This window comes from Aotus nancymaae, unplaced genomic scaffold (genome assembly GCF_030222135.1).
Source record: "Aotus nancymaae isolate 86718 unplaced genomic scaffold, 86718_ANA_hifiasm-v0.15.2.pri h1tg000022l_1, whole genome shotgun sequence".
NCBI lineage: Eukaryota > Metazoa > Chordata > Mammalia > Primates > Aotidae > Aotus > Aotus nancymaae.
The window spans coordinates 7,185,405-7,204,727 of NW_026988435.1; the positions used below are offsets into that span (position 1 = coordinate 7,185,405).

Genomic DNA, 19,323 nt, shown 5'->3' on the forward strand with positions numbered 1-19,323 from the left:
TATCTTCTGTGATCCTTAGGACAAATTTTGAGAAGCTTTTAACATCGTACGTTGTGTTACTTATGATCGTAAAACAATTAGACCAGTTGTTTCTGTTATCCCTAGCCCCGTATCCACACTTTCTTCTTATCATGCCCAATTTTGCTTAACTACTTCCAGGAAAATACGTCTTTTGCCGTGTCATTCTTGAATTTAAATTCTCCTAGGGCTCTCTGTTACTTATGCAAAAACTTTCAAACTCTTGAGTTTCGCATTTGTGTTCCTTTTAAAACTGGTCCTAAACCACATGTTAACTTATTCTAAGTGTTTGAAACGAGACAAGTAATGTTTCACTTAGGCATATACTATATTATTGTCAATGTAAACTCTTCTATAGTTTTCAAAGTTGTGTTGGGTTTTCTGTCCTGTATTCCTTTCTTAGGGAATATACCTATCTTATGGTATGGCCCCAACATAGGATTCTGCGTTCTTCTGCCTTATGCCTCCCATAATCCTGACAATCTTAAGAAAATTTCTGTATTATTAACTCTTATTAAATGCTCTATTCATTTGTAAATTTAATTCATTATACATACTAAAGTTAGTTTAATTTTGTTTCACAGGCATTTGCTAAACTTTAGGCAGATCTCTTCATATCCTCCACAGTACAGCACGAAAATTCACATTTTGGGATATGCACAAAGATTATTTTTATTATAATATATGTAAGAGTAATTCATGGGAATAAAACTATTAAAATGTTTTCTTTAGAGAAAATATTTAAATATTGTAGCTAAATATATTAAATAAAATCTTTGTGAAGTCCATTATAAATGTGTTCCTACATTTTTCTCGAATAAAGGAGTTAATTATTTTCATCGGGAACAATAAATATTAAACACTTGTAATGAAATCAACAGCTTTGAAATGTATTAACACTTTTTTCTCTTTCTATTGACACTATGATATGATTTTCATGTATGTTTTTTGTTTGTTTGTTTAAAAAAATAAATAAAACTACTGCCTAAAATTCATCTGTGTGAATATTTTCCCAATTTGGGCCATGTACAGGTTTGTCACATAAATACACCTCATGAGGTTGAGGTTTGAGGACGAGTGACACCTTCTCTCAGGTTGTGAGCATAGTACGCGACAGTTTTTCAACGCTCGCTGCCTCCCTCCGTTTCCCCTTGAGTAGTCCCTAATGTTTATTGCTGCCATCTTTACAGTCACAGAAATGTTAATTCACACCTTCTAATCACAAAATAAAATAAAATATTAATGTATTAAATTGTTAGCAATTACAAGCAAAGAAACATGACTTTATTTGGTCTTTAAGCCTGCTTAAATTATCAAAAACAATTTATGGACTTTACTGGTGTGACAATCACAGTTTAAAAACTTCTAGTTCTTCACAGAACACCTACTAACTTACAAAGGAAACAAGTAAAAAACACTACTTATTTTTAAAAACCTTGATCATTCATGATCTAAAATACAAAATAGGCACTCATTTTCTGGAGGAAAAATTGACCTAACTTCATTGTCACATCCGAGATTCAACAAAGAATCAAATTGAGACTATTTTAGAAGATCTCAGAAGTAATATACAAGATGCATTCTAATCTCAGCAGAAGGAAAGAAAATATTCACATTGCATTTTTAACAATTTCCAATGTGCCATTTGTAAGTATTCACTCTATTTGTATGTCATATACTGAGTTTTTAAGGAGATAAGAGTACATGAGAGTCTCAGTTCTTAGGGTTTTATATTGAGGTGCCTATAATAATACAGTCACATTCAAAGCAAAATTAATGTGTGTTTGATATATATATAAAAAAAACAAAAAAACAGTCAACAAAAATCTCTGGTGTTAAAAGTTAATGTTTTGTAGAGTCTTCTCTAGTATCATTACCTTGGTTCTACAATGGCATTTTAAAGTAGAGACCTAGCGAAAACTCTGAGAAAAAAATGCTTTCTGTAACCATCTTACAGAAATTCTGTTCGATCATTACAATATTATTTGAATATAAAACAATTGATTTTAAATTTCTTAAGTCAAGTTTTCCTTTTAAGAATAAATGAGATTGTTTCTTTGATGAATCATTTGCAAATTTATTCTGCAGTGAACAGCATTTTACTCGACATCAAACAGAACATATTATGTAGAGATTTTCATAATTTGATGTAAAATATGATTTTAATTATGGAGATCTCAGTGCAGTTTAACATTTGGCAAGTTACCACAAGTCCTTGGACACAGAGGTATACATTGCAAGAAGATAATGCAAACAGCACCAGCATTCTTTGCACATGAAAGGTTGCAAAGAGCAATTATCACTTCATTAATTTGTAATGAAGGCAAATTGATTGTAAGGGATGGTGACTTACCATCTCAGACCACTTGTAAAAACAAGTCTGTAACTCCAGCATTTGCTGAGGACTGAAGATAGTAGAAATAAAATCCTTAAATGTGTATTTTCTCATAGCAGCAGCCACGAGAAAAAAATAAATTATTAAAACTGCTGCTATAATGCTCATACTTTGTAAATGTAAAAAATACTCATGTTTCATCTATTTTTCTACCATAAGAACTAATGTATAATGTTCATTATACATTATCATTATATATTATCAGAGATTCTATTCTTCTATAGTAATTGTCTCAAGGCAGAGATGAAAAAACACATGAGAGACATAGCATTGGTAACATAAAATTTAGTGGTGAAAAGCATCTTTCTCTCCATTCTCCTAATCCTTACGAGTGATCTCTGTGATTGGTATCCATCAGGAACAGCTTCAGCGAAAGGGGATACAAACTAAAGAGGAGCTCAAAATACCTTTTCAAGCTCTAACTCTTTACTTTTTTTAAACTGGATTATTATACTTTAAATTCTGGGGTACATGTGCAGATTGTGCAGGTTTGTTACATAGGTATACACATGCCCTGGTGGTGGTTTGCCACATCCATTGCCCCATCGTCTACATTAGGTACTTCTCCTAATGCTATGCCTCCCCAATTCCCCCATCACCTGCTATGCCTCCCCTGGTCCCCTAGCCCCCCAACAGGCCCCAGTGTGTTGTGTGATGTTCCCCTCCCTGTGTCCATGTGCTCTCATTGTTCAACACCTACTTATGAATGAGAGCATGCTGTGTTTGGTTTTCTGTTCTTGTGTCAGTTTGCTGAGAATGATGGTTTCCGGACTCATCCATGTCCCTGCAAGGACAGGAACTCATCCTTTTTTTGGCTGCATAGTATTCCATGGTGTATCTGTGCCACATTTTCCCTATCCAATCTATCATTGATGGGCTTTTGGGTTGGTTCCAAGTCTGCTATTGTAAACAGTGCCACAATAAACATATGTGTGCATGTGTCTTTATAATAGAATGATTTATAATCCTTTGGCTATATACCCAGTAATGGGATTGCTGAGTCAAATGATATTTTTATTTCTAGATCCTTGAGGAATTGTCACACCGTCTTCCACAATGGTTGAACTAATTTACACTCCCACCAACAGTGTAAAAGAGCTTCTATTTCTCCACATCCTCTCCAGCATTTGTTGTCTCCAGTTGTTTTAATGATCGCCGTTCTAACTGGTGTGAGTTGGTATCTCAATGTGGTTTTGATTTGCATTTCTCTAATTACCAGAGATAATGAGCATTTTTTCATATTTGTTGGCTGTGTAAATGTCTTCTTTTGAAAAGTGTCTTTTCATATCCTTTGCCCACTTTTTGATGGGGTTGTGTGTTTTTTTCTTGTAAATTTGTTTTAATTCTTTGTAGATTCTGGATATTAGCCCTTTGTCAGATGGGTAGGTTGCAAAATTTTTTTCCCATTCTATTTGTAGCCGGTTCACTATATAGATAGTTTCTTTTGCTGTGCAGAAGCTCTTAAGTTTCATTAGATCCTATTTGCCTAACTCTTTAAAATCAACAATTCTGATATTTAGCCTAGCTTCCAGATTTTGATCTAAGCTTTTATTATTAGACCATATAGGCCATGAATGGGTTCCTTGATTTTGTCATATTTTTCCAGATCACTTCAACTATAAGAAACTCATGCATCCAAACTTTCTCTCCTGGAGAGTCCATTCTGAACAGAACCACACCAAACCTCTCTATCATCAAAGGTAGTATGAGATACTAAGGAGGCTCTTAGTTTATATTTTCTAGATAGCACAGTTTCTTGTCACTGAATCAAACATATATTTTTGAGGGAAACATATATTTTAATAATTAAGTGGCATTTAACCTAATAACTATTATGCTAGTGTAACATCATTATGGTAATTAAGAATTTATATTTATTGTTGATATTAATTACTTTCAGAGAAAACATTTTTAGTTATTTACTAACAAGCGGTGTAAGGTGAGGAGGAAGTTTACATTTCCTTTAAAAGAAGCAGAAGCTTCAGTAAACTTAGTTCATAGGCTAATATAATTTGGAAGATATTAAGAAAACATAAAGAGTGCGAGAGAGGTATGATTTACTTTTTAAGACTTCAAACAAGTTTCTAAGAAATTTGTAGATCACAATAAAAGTAAAATGACATCAGTAATATGTTGACATTTACAGCATTACTTTTGCATTTCAATAGTTTCTAAGAAACGCCTATTTCTGCGCTTTACAAAATGCTAATGATGATTAATCTTGCACCAGTAATTTTAAGTGATACTGTTTGTTCATGTTATTCATTTCTCCACTCTTGTTTTTTTATTCTCATGTCTATTTCCCCTTACACACTCAGAGCCATTTCAAAATCCAGTCTTCATCCTAGGAATATTTGGGCATTTACCAGGCAGCAGCATTTTAAAATGCATGCAGAATATTTTAGTGAGGCTGTCACTCTCAAGTGTCAGGCACATATATATTACATTTCTATTTATTCATAAGTAGTTTTCCTTAGCCCATTTTGGTCTAGAAAGTACACACACACACACACGCGCACACACACACAGTGAGAGAGAGAAACATACACATTTATACATGGATATATATTTCTAAAAGTATATTATGAAAAGATCAGAGTAATATAAAAGAGTTGAGATAAATAAGGAATAGAATTGTTTTTTTGTTTGCGGTGTGTGTGTGTGTGTGTGTGTGTGGTGTGTCAAATCAGAGAATTACATTTGTGGCCAATGAGTCAAGAAGACAGAAGATGGAGATTTGATGTTGGGAAATCCCCATGATTAGCAAGATGTGGGACAGAATCTGAAGACAAATGTGACTGAAAAGGGCATGTGTGGAAAGATGTGGACAGTTATTCAGTCCCCAACCACCTTTAACCTCTACGTTTTCAGCAGAAATTTGGTAATGGTATTAGAACTGCCTTGTGGAATATAGAAAAGCCAACATCACACTTTGGCAAAGCATACTGAAAAGATCTGGGAAACAAGGACAAATGTAAAAGAATCAGAGATTATTATGAGGAAAATCAGCAAAGTGTTCTAGAGAGTGGGAAGATTTAGAAGCAGAATCATGTAAGATCTCTGCTTACAATTCTCAGGAATATTGGGCATGCCTCAGTACTTTATGTGGTTTTAACAAGATACAGGCTATTAAAGGCACAACGTTTCCAGAAAGTTTGAGCATGCTGTCCCCTCTGTCTCTGTTTTAGCCAGCAATCTCACAGTTGGGCTCATAGATGTCTGTGTTCTTTTTCTCTGTCCTCTAGTTCCTTCATACCCCTAGACTGAGACAAGACCTGAAGCAGCCTCAGCTCCACTCTTCTAGGAGATTGAAGTTGTTTTCCTCCCACCTGGGATTCAGGGTTACTATACCGAGATCTCAGGTCTGTTGCAATGATACTGCACCTTTGGACGAATGTCCCATACCTCTAACTTAGTCTGCTTAATTCCTTTATGTCATCGTTTTTTAAGTCTGGTTAAGCAGGGAACCAGGAAGATTTTTAAGAATACTGCTCCCCAGATGTTAAAAAAAAAAAAAAGCCTAGGTGATTTCAACATTGTAACCCCTAACATTGAGAACTAATGCTATGTATCTCTTGGCCAACTGGACTTTCAACTTCTATGCTCGACATGAACTGATATGATGCTCCAGTATCAGCTTCCATGAATTCTGGGTCTCCTTAGAAACTGTGTCTAAAGTGGTTTCCTTCCCCTGTCTCTGTAGCATGGTCTTATGTTCAGCCCTTAACCTATCTGTGTTTTTTCATTCCAGATTTGCCAAGGCCTAGACATGCCTAACAGCGAAGCTCACCTTAATAACCTCATCTTCTATCTCCTACAAGGAATGGTAAGATATTATTATAACAAACCAAGTAAATCCTCACAGTGTTCTCTTTCACCTCTGGTGGTAGTACACCTGGCAAAACAGGTGTATTACAAAAACGTGTAAACAGTGTGTGGGGTAATTACTTTCAATCACATATTTCTACTTGTATGAATGAAAGACAATTGATTTTAGACATGCTACTATTTTTATGATTTGCTGTAATTTGATAGCATTCCACTGTGATTTTCTGTGGTGACTGGTGATTTTTGAAAATGCTCTTATAATTGTAGTTGTATTCAGTGTTACATAAACATATTAAATATTTCTATGTGCAAAGCTTCAGTAAAAAGATAAGTATAATAATTTTTCTTTTCTTTTTTTTTTGAGACAGTCTCACTCTGTCATCCAGGCTAGGATGCAGCAGGGTGATCTCGGCTCACTGCAACCTCTGCCTCCCGAGTTCAACGATTCTCCTGCCTCAGTCTCTGGAGTAGCTGGGATCACAGGCATGCACCACCATGCCCAACTACATTTTTTTTTTTTTTTTTTTTGGTATTTTCAGTAGAGATGGAGTTTTGCCATGTTGGCAAGGCTGGTCTACAATCTCTGACCTCAAGTGAGCCATCTGCTTTGGCTTCCCAAAATGCTGGGATTACAGGTATGAGACACCACGACTGGCCCCAAAATGTGATTTTTCTTATCAGAAATTGATGGTGGTGAAGGAGGCAAAATACATAAAGAATATGATGATATGTTCTGTATTTGACCGTTTCAACAAGGAGTTGTTGAGAAAGGAAAGACGATCACGTGAAGGAAGGTCCTGGAAAAGGATAAGGAAGAAGAAATAAATGATAGAATTATTGGAACTTCTGTAAGTGAAAATAAAGGAGGACACAAATGGAGAAAAATGTCAGCAGGCTTAGCACATGTGAGGATAGAACCTGTTTAAGTAACTGGGTTCCAGTATGTTTGGGAGATAGGGCACCAGGCTGTGGATATGTGGACAAGTACTTTAAGTTCTCACTTAACATCCTCGATAGGTTCTTGGAATCTGTGACTTTAAACAATGTATAACAAAACCAGTTTCACCCTGGGCTAATTGATATAAACAAGAGTCAATTTCCTGTGGGATATTTCCGGTTATGAAAACATCACCAAATTTCTAAATAAACATTCAAAGCACTTCTAATATTAAACATGGAAATAAATGTAAGGTACATCTTCATTTAAGAAAGATTCATGAAAACAAGATAATTATAAACACAACCGTTGGTGATTCACTGTGAGACAATGGTCATTAACGGGCCGTGGGTTACATCTAGGAATGAACATTTGCAAAGTAAAAACTTTAAGGAGCACCTCCTCCCAATGTGTAGTTCAGAAACTATGACAAATATGGTGGCTCGCCAAGTGCTCTTGTTCTGCCTCATTTAATGCCATATATTTGTATGATTATTGTACACATGACACATTTTTAAAAAATAGTTTGTATTCATTCATTTATTCCTTTTCTGACCTGCTGATATGGTTTGGCTTCTGTGTCCCCACCTAAATCTCATGTTGAATTGTAATCCACAATGTTAAGGGAGGGACCTGGTGGGAGGTGATTGGACCATGTGGGTGGATTTTCCCCTTCTGTTTTCATGACAGTGAATGAGTTCTCATGAGAGCTGGTTGTTTGAAAGTGCACAGCCCTTCCTTCTTTGCTCTGTCTTCCTCCTACTGCAGCCATGTAGTATGTAGTATGTGCTGGCTTCCCTGTTGCCTTCTACCATTATTGCAAGTTTCCTGAGGCCTCCCCAACCATGCTTCCTGTACAGCCTGCAGAAACATGAGCCAATTAAACTTCTTGTCTTTATAAATTACCCAGTCTGAAGTAGTGTTTTTATAGCAATGTGAGAACAGAGTAATACACCTGCTTATTCCAGTTTAGGGTTGGGGTGGCTGGAACCTATCCCAGCAGCTCAGGGCACAAGTCAGGAGCCAGCCCTGGACAGGAAGCTATCCTATTGCAGGGTGAACTCACACACACCATACTCACTCAGACTGGGACCATGTAGACACGCCAGTTCAACTAATCGGCATATCTTTGGGACATGGGAGAAAACCAGAGTACCCAGGCAAAACTCATGCAGACATGGGGGTGATGTGAACACTCCACACAGTGTCCCTGGCTGTGAATTATATTTCTTTCTCATCAGTGTTACAATGAAAGATATTGGACAATATCTTTTAATTTCAATATTGAACAGTGTCAGAAATGTAAGGCCAGGAGCAATTTGGCCAATACAACGTGTCTCTGCTTCATTTGCCACAGTGAGAAACTACTGAAGAGAGGTGCATTGTTAGCTCCGGACTGGGAGATGCTACTGTAGAGAACAAAAAAGAGAAAAGCTTTAGGAAGACCATGGCAAAGACCCAGGAAAGACTTTTTAAGATGACTTCTGTTGAATAATTATACACTGAATAATTCCCAAAAAGAGTATAAAGATATGCTTTTTTTCTTATGAATGCACTTGGTGAGTATCTACATGTAAAGATACTAACTCAGCTTATCTTAGAATTTTTGATGACCAAAGCATATTTCAGAATGATTCTTCTTTATACTGAAAGATGCATCATCAACAAAAAAATAGACAAGGTCTGTATATATAAGTAAATTGGTATCTTTAATTTTTCTCTGTGAAATAATCTCCTGTAAGACTCCATCTATCTCCTTTCAAGAATATTCCATTTTTGTTTATTGACTAACTACTGTGTATGAGGCTCCATATTGATAATGCAGGTACGACATAAATAGACAGGATAGTTATGCTTATAGAACATGATGTCTACCGGTTATACCTACTGTTATTTTATACACAATATATTCATTCATTTCTCTATTCATTAGTCTTGCTGCCTTCCATGGTCTCTGGTTTTGTTCATTTTCCTCTCCCAACCATCTAGCCCTGTGCCTAAAACGAAGTAAGCACCCTATTTTAATTTACTAAAATTAAACAGCATACAATATGCCAAATGTCAAACTTCTGTAATTGACAAAGTACCGACAGAAGTGTGAGTTCTGCTACATGCGGCACTGGATTTAGAAAATCAGTATTGTAGGCAGTTATCTGTCAGAGAGTGGTCCTAACTAAGTAACTATAAACTCATGACAGACTTACAGGAAAAAAGAAGGAAGAAATTTCTAGATATTGTATCAGTAAATTTATAATACAGATTTTTGAAATAGAGGGTTAAAATAGTTTTGGAAGATGAAGAAAAAGAATCTGAAAACCTGAGATATAGTGCGGTGAAAATAAAAAAAATCAAAAATGATTAAAAATACTTAAAGATCTACCAAAAAAGGAAATTTCTAGCCTGAAGCATTGACTTGAAACAGATGTGTTATGCTAAAATATAAAGTATAACATAGGGAGATCTTATATAATTCACCATTGTCAAGAAGTTTCAATGAAGTGTACTATTTGACTTTATTTTTCTTCTGAGGGGAAGAATGTTGATATCAAAGAAAAGATAATAAAAAATATCATTTGCATTATAAAGGTTTGGTTTTTAAATAATGAAATATGCTTACTTACAATGTAAAGAAAACTTAGATTGCAAAACTGTTCTTTATAAAACTATAGTGGTGACGTATACCATTATCTGAAAATTACCTCAGCAAAATGGAAGTCAATATGATTTAAAAAAATGTCTAGTAAATTTTTAATCTATTCTGTAAAAGCTAGAATGAAGAAAACATACTGGTGACACTCATCAGAGATTTTCTCACTGTGTCCTCCTGTTCATATACAGCCAAATGGTTTTACTTTTATAGAGTAAATTTCCCTTAAATATTAGAGAGTAGGACAATGAGACTATCATGTTTCTAATTCTTGGAAAGAAGTTCAAGGTGAAATTGTTCAATAAAAAAGTAATTTTAGAATTCAGCATAACTGCTTGAAGATAATGAGGAAAATTCCATGCACATTGACTTAACTTGTCTAGACTGAAAACTGTGCTAAGATGGACATTTACAGAATTATTACAAATGGCCAACTACTTAGAAATTAATGCATAACAGTGACAGCGGTACATTTCATATCAGTTGTGAGATTCATGCAATTTCCTGCTAGGCTAATGGGTCATAGCCACAGTAATTCATAGCAATTTACAATATACCTGTGGAGCACTCCCAGTGACAGAAATTAACTCATGTCACTATGGAACATATGCTAAGTTTTACAGATCTTCAGAGAGCTAAATTTACTTTTTAACAAAATAAGTGTAATTTTTGAGAGCACTTCTCTGAAATGTAAGCTGCTTTATGGCACCAATTTTAGAGCTACAGAGACCTCTTCTACTGCTCATTTCACAAGAGTAGCAACCATACTTCATAGAAATATCTTTAATCTCTTCTCCATTGAGTATCCTGAGAGCCTAGATTTAAGGGTCTCACCTCTAGAGATAAAAGACCCTGCGTTTGAAACCTAGCTCTGCTACTCAATAACTAAGAGATTTAATAGAGTATGATTTAATTGATGCATCTGTAGAATGAGGAAAATAATAATTAACATTTTCTAGAGATGTTGTGAACAAAAGTAGATTGTCCATTTAAAACGATTATAACTATGTTTGCCACCTGGGAAGCAGTAAATAAACATGAATTATTATTATGCTGAAAAGGCTTAGTTAACCAAAAATGCCACCAGAATACGCTGGTTTGTTTTCCCTATAAAATGTTAGAAATGTATTTTAAAATTGAAGTTTGTCTATTTATTATTCCTTTTCACTTGCTAGAGTTTCTCTCTCTTCAAATTTGAGGCTATAACAATTCCGACCAGTGTAAGTCTGTTTCACTCTTTTGAAATTCACTAAATATAATTGACAAAAGGTAACTGAATATTTGGCTGCTTCATATTTTTTTTTATTTTTTTGAGACAGGGTCTTGCTCTGTCACCCAGGCTAGAGTAAAGTGTTACGATCTCAGCTCACTGCAACCTCTGCCTCTCGGGGTTCAAGTGATTCTCCCACCTCAGACTCTCCAGTAGCTGGGACTATAGGCTCGCACCACCAGGCCAGGCTAATCTTTGTATTTTTGGTAGAAACAGGGTTTCACCATGTTGGCCAACCTGGTCTCGAATTCTCGACCTCAAGAAATCCACCTGCCTTGGCCTCACAAAGTGCTATGATTACAAGTGTGAGCCACAGCACCTGGCCACATTTTTATTAGAAACGAATTTACAATCTTTTATCTAAGATATATGTGCCTTTCTAAACTAGAATAAAATATTTGCCAATAGTATTCCATATCTTACCATGTTCTATATTAACTGTAATTGTATTAGACATTTGACTTGACTTCTTTTTACTATTATCTTTTTAAAATTAAAATATATCTGCAATCTCTCTGCATAACATGTCAAGAGATATATTCCATAGTTTAAGAAAAGTAAGTGTTCTTCTTATGTTTTTTATGCTTTTACTTCATACCAAGCAATATGTCAAGCCTCAAGTATCTCATGTTTAAAATGGAGATGATTTTTTCACTAGGTGGGAATTTTATTTTTATGTGTTTTTTTGATTATAGTATCTTCTTGTTTTTATTGAGATATAATTAACATGTTATAAAATTAATCAGTTTAAAGCATACAATTCAATCCTTCTAGTATGCTCCCAGGTTGTGCAGAAATCTTCATGATCAAACTCCAGACCCTTTAAATCATCCCAATAAGAAACTGTACTCATGAGCAGCCATCTCTCATTCTCCCTCCTCCATGCCCCTTAGTATTTTATTTTTCCTTATTTTTTATTATACGGTAAGTTCTGGGGTACACATGCAGATTGTGCAGGATTGTTACATAGGTATACACATCCCATGGTGGTTTGCTGCATCTCTCCCTGCGTCATCTACATCAGGTATTTCTCCTAATGTTGTCCCTCCCCAATTCCCCCATCCCCTGGTATCCCTCCCCTAACTCCTCCACCACCCAACAGGCCCTGGTGTGTGTTGTTCCTCTCCTTGTGTCCATGTGTTCTCATTGTTCAACACCCACTTATGAGCAAGAACATGTGGTGTTTGGTTTTCTGTTCTTGTGTCAGTTTTCTGAGAATGATGGTTTCCAGCTTCATCCACGTCCCTGCAAAGGACATGAACTCATCCTTTTTTATGGCTGCATAGTATTCCATTGTGTATATGTGAATGGCACCTTTCAAACAGGATTGCTTAGTGGCTTAATAGATAATATTGATAGTAAATGCTCACACAGTCGTTACCTGCTAAGTAAAACAAATGTTCGTTAAGCCCTTACATTCTACAAAACTATTTTTTTGGCACTACCATTATGATTAAGAAGTGATGAAACATTACGTCAGAGAGGTAATTGAGTAGAAGATCATTTAGGTCTTTTTAGGTCAGATGAGAGACTTTGAATTTTATCCTTAGATAAATGGAAATTTAGCAAAGGGTTTGAGTAGAGAAGTGACGTGATCTGAATCATGTCATTAAAAGGTCACAGGCTGCTGTGTGGAAGACAAATAGCAAGGAGTGAAGGTCTAGGAAGTGAGATGAGAGGTTATTGTAATACTAATGTGACACAACATGCAGTCTTGATAGGATAGCATCGGTGGAAATAGGAAGAAAATAACAGATTCCAAAACCATTTTGGTGGCAGAGCCACGGGATTTTATAGATTTGATATGTGACATGAGAGAAAAGTGGAGAATGTGATTTATGCTATTGAAAGTCTCTACTCCCTATACAAAAAAAAAAAAAAAAAAAAAAAAAACAGAAAAAAAAATAGTGGTCGGGGGTGGCATTTAGGGAAGAAATTAATAAGTGGAATTTTACTGGTGAAAATAGATGAGAGGAAGATGGAGGATGAGCACATTCCAGGCAGGTGAAACCATATGGAAAAAAGTGTGAAACCCCCAAAGTCCAACTGAGTTTGGACACAAACTGGTCTTTCATTGACTAACTCAACACATGTTTATCAAACACCTGTCGTGCACTAGTGACTCTATGAGGTGCTATTACAGTAGTGAAAATGATGACTTGAAATCTCTCCTCAGGGAGCTTCCATAAGACTGAGAGAGATATACAACAAAAGAAAATAAAGTGCTACAATTTGTTTTCTTCCATGGTGTTATGTTTTCAGGAGAAGCAATGAAGGAAGCCAGGGAAAGGAGACAGTTATGTATGTTGAGAGGAGATTTCAAAATGAATGACCTAGGAAGTCTTCACTGAAAATGTGACATTTAAATTCAGCCTCAAATGATGACACAAGGCAGAGGAAGACTTCACAGGGAACTACTTGAATAAAGGAATATGGATACATCAGGAAAGAGCATTCAAGGCAAAGGAAACAGTGGTAAAGAGTCCTAAGGCAGACAGTATCTTGTATGTCCTCAGAGGAGGGAGGTGAAGAGAATGACTGGGAGGGAGAGAAGGGGGAAGAATTGAAGACTTTAGCCAAATCCTGGGATCTGAGCAGAAGACTGACAAGTCTTACTTTTTCCTAGAATCACTCTGGGTGCTATAAAGAGAATGGTAGAAAATTAGAAGAGTGGGCGATGACCATGTAGATGGTTTGGAATATAATAGAAGCTTTTCTCATCTCTCATGAGATTTAGGCAACAAGTGGACATAAGTACATCGATTTGGCAAGAGTATTTTTTTATTTTTATTTTTAATTTATTTATTATACTTTAAGTTCTGGGGTACATGGGCAGATCGTTGTTACATATGTATACACGTGCTCTGGTGGTGGTTTGCTGCATCCATTGCCCCATCTACATTAGGTATTTCTCCTAATGCTATGCCTCCCCAATCCCCCCACCCCCTGCTATTCCTTCCCTAGCCCCTTACTCCTCGACAGAACCCAGTGTGTGATGTTCCCCTCCCTGTGTCCATGTGTTCTCATTGTTCAACACCCACTTATGAGTGAGAACATGCGGTGTTTGGTTTTCTGTTCTTGTGTCAGTTTGCTGAGACTGATGATTTCCAGCTTCATCCATGTCCCTGCAAAGGACATGAACTCCTCTTTTTTATGGCTGCATAGTATTCTATGGTATATATGTGCTACATTTTCTTTATCCAGTCTATCATTGATGGGCATTTGGGTTGGTCCCAAGTCTTTGCTATTGTGAACAGTGCTGCAATAAACATACGTGTGTGCATGTGTCTCTAGAATAGAATGATTTATAATCCTTTGGCTATATACCCAGTAATGGGATTGCTGAGTCAAATGGTATTTTTATTTCTAGATCCTTGAGGAATCGCCACACTGTCTTCCACAATGATTAAACTAATTTACACTCTGGATGATCTAGATAAGGATTGGGGGCAGATGGACCTAAGAGTTATTGTGGTTAGCTAAGGGAGGGGTAATGGAGACTTGTTCGTTACTGATACCCAACACCCAGGACAGTTCCATATAATCCACTTATTGAATAAGCCAATGCATGAATGAATTTTTGAATGACAGTAATATTTAAGAGTAGGACTAGGCCTTGGCAAATAATTGATATTTGCTTTGAAAAAACTGGAAACCTGAAAATGACTCTGAGGTTTTAGGCTAACGTTAGGTAATCATATTGACCATTTTATGTTCAAGGTAATGGGCTTTTCCAGTATTGCAATATTTTTGTCCTTGAAAACCCTGTGCTGCAGGTGTCGTCATGAACTAACTCTATAGATGAGACAAAATGAAGCTTAGAAGGGTATTCGATAACTTCCCCTAAATCCATTAGCTGGTGAATGGTGGAGCCTGGATTCAAACCAAGAACTTTGATTGCAAAACGTTTCTGTTTTTATGAACCTGTCTTAGTGACTTGGAAATAATGTTATGAGCAGAAAGAGCAGCAAAACAGGTGGGAAAACTTATGCAAAGAAGAGGAGCAAAAGTTTAATATGGGTAGAGTCTAATAATGTCAACATGAAACACAGAAAAAGATGTTTTCAAAAGTTGAAATGGATACCAGAATTCAGAAAAAAATTGTAAGAGTAGAAATTCAGATTTTGGAGTCATATAATTAAAGTTTTAGAAATATTATGATTAAAAAATATGAGAAGAATGAAATGTCAGAAACTGTATTGTGAAATGCTTGTGTTTACAGCATAGGAAGAGAAAGATGAGTTAATGAGAGAAATGGAAATATTGTATTATCAAAATTGCAACATCCATATTGAAATGTTCCCATATCAAAAAGTTTTCAAGTTAAGCACGGTATCTACAGCTGGAAAAGGAGCATTTACAGAGGTAAGAATAGAATAAGGGGAAAAGAATCTCAGAGTTGCCAGAGAGAAGAGAATTTCTATAACTGAATAGTTATAAAAGAGAATACTTTAGAGCAAAGTGTAGCCTGAGAAGAATGAACTGACAAGAAGAAAGATATTAATGACTGTAAAATATATATATATGTATTTGTTAGCAGATGTTTTCACAAAACATCATTCAACTCATAAATCATAGCAGAGAAGTCAAAGCAGATATGTAGATTTTTTCTAACACTTTTATTATTGAACAGAAAAATATTCAGTAGATTCTATAGATTTGAGAACTTTATAGATTTCTTAATTGATATCCAGAGAGAGATAGAAACACATCCAATGTCAAAGTTAAAAAAAATCCAACCTAGACCAGATCTTCTTACTCGTAGTCCTGAACAAGTGCCAGTAAACCACATTATTTCTGCAAGGCAGAAGGAGCTAACTGTAAAGTCAGTTTGGGTAAAACTCAGCTCCACTACTAATTAATATAAGATTCGAAGTGGGAATTCTCCTTAGTTACAGGCAAAGATTAATAACTTTGAAACAAATACAGAAATATAGTATTACTATAATTTTGTATGAACCCGGTTATCTTATTAAAATCTTATTTTGTTAGCACATCAATTTATGTACTATAAAGAGTATGTTTTAACAAGTTCTGAAATATTAGTATTTTTAAAGAAAAGTTACATTTCTGGAAGAACATTTGGGAATGGACTAAATCTTACTTTAATCCTGACCTAAAAGTGATTATAAATGAATCATAAGTGATAAATATTCCACTTTGAAAATTATCATATGATCACAAATGTTCTATATTATATAGTGTGTTCAGTGTCATAGCCTAATGTGAATATATATACTAGCAAAAATAATAAAATACATTGGAATCATAAATAGCCACTTGTACATGAAATTTTAGAGATGAAGGAACATTTATAAATTTTGAGCTCAGAAAAATGGTTCAATATTATTTATATAACATGTTCATAGCAGGTAAACATATTGGGAAAAACCTAAAAAGCTAAATAATGTATTCATATCATTTTGAATAATTATATTTTTTCCAAGAAAAGTAATTTATTTAATTTCATTTTTAAATATTATTTTTAATATTATTTTTAATTGACAAATAACTGTACCTATTTATAGAGCACATAGTCACATTTTGGAATATATAACATACAGTGAACAAATGGGGTGATTAATATATCTATCATCTCACACATTTGTCATTTCTTCCTGTTGGAATTGTTCAATATCCTCCTTCTATTCATTTGAAATTACATAAGATTATTAACTGTAGCTATTCTGCAGTGGTAAAGAACACTACCACTTATTCCTCCTCACTAGCTGTAATTTTGTGTCCTTTAACAAATCTCTTTCTACATCCATTCTTCATCAAGAATGAAGAAAATCTTTCTAATCACAAATTGAATTGTGAAAAATAGGGTTATCAAATTGTAATAATTGTTCCCATGGTAATGCCAAGGCCACTATCATTTGGTGGGGATCAGCTACAGGTTATCATCAGAGCAATATTTGAACTTAAAAGAAATTTTTGAACCCAAAAATCATGGTCAGCTACTTAAGCTATAAAGATCTTGTCTTTGTTCACGGCTTAACCATTTTTTGTGTGTGGCATGTCAAATATTTTCATATTTGTAAATGGCCTACATAAAGAGAAGATATTCAGAGAATACATTATTTTGTAGTTTCGAATATTTACATAAAGTAAATATGCAACTTTATGCAATTACACCTCTATTTACTATCCAAATACATTTTTGTTATAACTTTGTACAAATAATTTCAGAGATTATTTACAAACTAATTCAATATTTATATATTAATAATAGGTGTGTAAAAATATATTTATTTGAAAATACTTCTCTAAATTCTACCTCAAATTTTACATGTGATTATTGATTTCTTTTTGCTATCCTAATCTGATTAGGCTAAATCCAATATGTTTTAAAGCAGTTATTTACTCTGAATTAGGAGCAGGATGGCTCCTTACATTATTTGCCTAATATTACACGTCTCCAGAGAATCCTTCAGCTTCTAGGGCTGTATGGCACCTGAAATGGTCATATGTACAGTTTTCTCTGTATTAGAATCTTCTATTCTAAATATGAAATCCAAGTCACTACCATGAAATTAAGTAGAATTACAATGAAGAAAACCAATATTAACTCGGTAGTTCATAGATTTTTATAAGTATACCAGAAGGCAAATATTTTGGTAAATTGTGTATTCTGGTTATTGAAGAACTAATTCCTAAATCTACAGTCATTTGATTTATTTCTACTTGATGCGTATCCTTATATAAATGTATTTTTATATATAAAATATTTCTTCATGTATGTAGAATATATAGTGTATTTTGCCCTTTATTTATATTTATTATTATAGTTTCCTGCTTCAAAATCTTAGCCTTATTATTTTGAAGAACATTAACCCTTTACTCCTATACTCTGGATCTAAGAAGGCTCAGAATACATCATGTTCAGTATCAACAGTCACTCAACTGTATGGTAGGTATTGAATGTAAGTTAATGAATATGGATAGTGTAGTGTCATTTCTAGAACAAAATATTATAACTATGATTCTCCTCTTGGAGCTTGATGTTTTCTCATGGGGCTTGTCAAATCCTTAATCATGCCCCACATGCTTTTCATGGGCCAGACACATTTCTAAGTTCTTAACATTTATAAATCTAACATAGTCCTCGTAACCAACCTACAAGGTAGAAAAAAATAATAATAACATCTCCTCTCTAAAGATGAAGACATTGAGCTGCCAAAAACTTAAGGACGGTCCTGAAGTCACACGCTAGGGCGGGACAAAAAGGAGCTTTGACTTCAGCATTCTAGTTCTAAAATCACGCTTCCCTGTTGGTTTGGTTTGGCTGATATTACTTCTCTTTCTGTTTTGTGTTTTGTGTTTTGTTTTTCCCCTGCTCCTCTGCTTTTGAGTGCTGAACCAGTGAAGGCCTATTCATTGATTTTTTAAAATTTATTTATTATACTTTATGTTCTGGGGTACACGTGCAGATCGTGCAGGTTTGTTACATAGGTATTCACGAGCCATGGTGGTGGTTTGCTGCATCCATTGCCCAATCATCTACATTAGGTATTTCTCCTAATGCTATCCCTCCCCAATACTCTCACCCCCTGCTACACTTTCCCTAGCCCCTCCGCCCTACAGGCCCCACTTCCCTGTGTCCGTGTGTGCTCATTGTTCAACATCCACTTATGAGTGAGAACATGTGGTGTTTGGTTTTCTGTTCTTGGGTCAGTTTGCTAAGAATGATTGTTTCCAGATTCATCCATGTCCTTGCAAAGGACATGAACTCATCCTTTTTTATGGCTGCATAGTATTCCATGGTATATATATGAACAGACACTGTTCCGAAGAAGACATTTATGCAGCCAACAAACATACGAAAGAAAGCTCATCATCACAGGTTATTAGAGTGATGCAAATCAAAACCACATTGAGATACCACCTCAAGCCAGTTAGGATGGCGATCATTAAAAAATCAGGAGACAACAGATGCTGGAGAGGATTTAGAGAAATACGAACGCTTTTACACTGTTGGTGGGAGTGTAAACTAATTCAACCATTGTGCAAGACAGTGTGACGATTCTTCAAGGATCTACTCATTGATTTTAAGACCCAATTTAACTGGCACCTATTCTAAGATTTTCTTCCCTCCTTACCAAGCTTGAGTCACTGGCTCCTCAGCTGCACACTTTCATCACTTTCTAAACAGCTCCACTACAGCTCCACCACAGCGTACATACCTAGTACTGCACTGCTTTGCTTAACGTTTTCCTCCAAGAAGG

The 19,323-nt window shown here is 35.2% G+C and overlaps 1 protein-coding gene across 2 annotated transcripts in view; it reads right to left on the bottom strand.

Moving 5' to 3' along the window:
• Positions 1-19,323, bottom strand: part of EPHA3 (EPH receptor A3) — a 374,626-nt gene that overhangs the window by 270,285 nt on the left and 85,018 nt on the right. The window lies entirely within an intron of this gene.